At 44.0% G+C, this 3,271-nt stretch overlaps 1 pseudogene; it reads left to right on the top strand.

Annotated features, from left to right (window-relative positions):
- The first annotated feature begins 454 nt into the window (after nt 1–454).
- On the top strand, nt 455–1,411 carry LOC128048978 (zeta-crystallin-like; annotated as a pseudogene).
- The last annotated feature ends 1,860 nt before the right edge of the window (nt 1,412–3,271 follow it).

The following is a 3,271-nucleotide window of genomic DNA, read 5'->3' as shown; positions in this document are numbered from 1 at the left end:
CAGGAGTAGCAGTTCCTCTCTGCTCAGTATGTCCCAGAGATACTCAGTGACATCCTCAAAAACGATCTCAATATCTAGATGAAAGGAAAGGGAATAAGGTTAGAACTTGTGAAGTGAAAAAGAGAAAGTGTTTGTCGCTCAGTGGTCTTTGATTTTGTGCGACCCCATGGACTATAGCCTGCCAGGCTCCTCTGTCCATGGAATTCTTCAGGCAAAAATACTGGAGTGGGTATCCATTCCCTCCTCCAGGGGATCTTCCCGACCCAGGGATCAAATCCAAGTCTCCTATGTTGCAGGCAGATTCTTTACTGTCTGAGTCATCGGGAAAGCCAAGAAAAATGTGTGATGGATAATAAATGGTGTTAAGTAGCTTTTTTGTTTTTTAACCTTGTGGAATCTGGGGGAGGGCTTGCAGATTTTGATTTTCCAGCCTAGAACAGGTATCCAGATCACTATGGTGATAGGAGAGAAGCTGGTGAGAGCTACTTGAGTTTTTGAATTTGGTGGACCCGAAGTGCTGAAACTCCAGTTGGATGTTTCTGTACCAATTCTGAAAGACCACCTGGTTCCAACAAAGTCCAAGCATGTGGTATAAACCAGTGGATGCATATATCTGCTCTGGCACTCACAGTATAAAACCACTTCTACCTTATACTCCTAGCTGAGATGTGGCTGGGATAGTAGAAGCTGCTGGAGAGAATGTATCTGCTTTCAAGAAAGGTGACGTTCACTACCAGGACGGTCTCTGGGGGCTACACCGAGTTTGTTCTGGAAGCCCATCACACTGTTCACACTCTGCCAGAAAAACTGGACTTTAAACAAGGAGCTGCCATCAGCATCTCATGTTTTACTGCTTATCGAGTCTGCTCCACAGTGCCCGTGAAAGCTGGAGAAAGTGTTCTGGGGCAGGTGGAGGAGCTGGAAGAGCAGCATGCCACATGGTTAGAGCTTACGGCTTAAAGATTGGGGGCACAGCTACTACTGAGGAAGGACAAAAGTTTGCTTTCCAAAATGGAGCCCACAAAGTGTTTAATCCCAAAGAAGCTAAGTATATTGATAAAACTAAGAAATCTGTTGGTGAAAAAAGAGTTGATGTGATTATTGAAATGTTTGCTAATGCCAATCTTAGTGAAAATTTGAACTTTTTGTCACATAGAGGACGAGAAGTAGTTGTTGGCCACAGAGGTCCTACTGAAATAAATCAACAGGATCCATGACGAAGGAATCTAGCATAAGAGGCGTAGCTCTCCCTTCATCCTCCAAGGAGGAATTTCAGCAGTTTGCAGCAGCCTTCCAAGCTGCAATGGAAATTGGTTGGTTGAGACCAGTAATAGGCCCCTGGTATTCACTGGCCCAGGCAGCCCAGGCTCATGAAGATATCTTTCCTAACTATGGGGCTATGGGAAAATGATTCTTCTCTTAAAATGATTAATCCTTGCATTGATTTCCTGTGTAATTGAGGTTTCTTACCTCAGTTTTGAGTACACTGTGTTTGCTCTGCTTAGTATTCATTTGATTCAGTGAGTTTCTTCTATTGAAAAAGAAATATTTCTTTTTAGCAATCATAGGCATTGGAGTGTAGTTTATTTTATAGCTGGCAATATTCTTTATGCCTTCTACCTCTCATCAAGGAATCATCATAATGGGAACTAGGATGCTAGTGGTCACTTGGCTCTGGAGGACATTACAGAAATTCCTAATCAATGCTTATCATGAATCCCATACCTTTGACTAAAACATGCTAATTCAAAATAGGACTGCTTGATTCCCAAGCCTACTTCTCCTTATAAAGTTTCTTTAGTCTCTGGTTAGCCCACAGCTGGAGAAGGCAATGGCACCCCACTCCAGTACTCTTGCCTGGAGAATCTCATGGACGGAGGAGCCTGGTAGGCTGAAGTCCATGGGGTCACGAAGAGTCAGACACGACTGAGCGACTTCACTTTCACTTCTCACTTTCATGCATTGGAGAAGGAAATGGCAACCCACTCCAGTGTTCTTGCCTGGAGAATCCCAGGGACGCGGGAGCCTGGTGGGCTGCCGTCTATGGGGTTGCACAGTGTTGGACACGACTGAAGCGACTTAGGAGCAGCAGCAGCAGCCCACAACTATATTGGACTCTTTGACGATTCTCTGAACTAAACAAGACCTCTTTTCCAAACTAATCTCATCTAGATCTGCAAGTCTCTCAGAGGGGCAAGATAAACCATGTCCAGAGGAATCTGTTAGCTTTCCAATATCCCCCAATATTTTATGCTATTCACTAGGTTAAGGATTGATTACCAGTGACCCATGTACTCTGTGAGGACAGCAGCCTTATCTCTGGGATGATATGATACTAGGAGCACAGCTGGCTTCCCAGGTGGCGCTGGTGGTAAAGAATCTGCCTGACAATGCAGAAGATGTAGGAGATGCGGGTTTGGTCCCTGGGTCGGGGAGATCCCCTGGAGAAGGGAATGGCACCGCACTCCAGTACTCTTGCCTGGAGAATCCCATGGACGGAGGAGCCTGGTGGGTTATAGTCCATGGGGTCACGAAGAGTGAGACGTGACTGAAAGGACTTGGCACATCAGGTGCATAGTTTCCACATCTATATGTGTTGATTGGTTCAATTTCAAAGTAAATTTAAAATTATCTCTTTGTGTGACAGGGATCATATATTTTAAATTAATAAACAAATTCGATGCCTTAAGGATGATCTGCTTTTGTTATCATAACATGGTATCTGCAATAAATCCTACAGCACATTAAAAATATGGTGTTTAGTATAAATTAGTTAAAATTCACTTTCTTGAGCAGTGATCACCTGGGCACTCTTGGCAGAGTCACCTGGGGTTATGGATGGAACTGTTTTCCCCCCACCCCTCAATTCATATGTTGAAGATTTAACCCCCTGGTGACTATATTTGAAGACTGGGCCTTTAAAGAGGTAATTAAGGTAAAATGAGGTCATAAATGTGGGGCCCTAATCCAATAAGTTAAAAGTCTTTATTAGAAAGGAAGACACCAGATTTTCTCTCTATTCCTTCCCTCTCCCCCAGAGGAAAGGCCATGTGAGGACAGAGAGAGAAGGCAGTTAGAATTTACAAAACAGGTGGAGAGGTCTCACCAGAAACCACCACTATCTTGATCTGGGACTTCCAAACCTCCAGAAATAATGATCTAATCCTGGGATTTAGGTGTCTTCAGGAATCTACAATTTTAAACCTTCAGAAAGAGAAGGAGGGCTTCCCAGGAGATGCAGTGGTAAAAATTCGGCTGCCAATGCAGGAGA

This window comes from Budorcas taxicolor, chromosome 5 (genome assembly GCF_023091745.1).
Source record: "Budorcas taxicolor isolate Tak-1 chromosome 5, Takin1.1, whole genome shotgun sequence".
In the NCBI taxonomy this organism is placed as follows: domain Eukaryota; kingdom Metazoa; phylum Chordata; class Mammalia; order Artiodactyla; family Bovidae; genus Budorcas; species Budorcas taxicolor.
The sequence above is the reverse complement of the archived record's forward strand: the minus strand, read 5'-3'. Positions and strand labels throughout refer to the sequence as shown.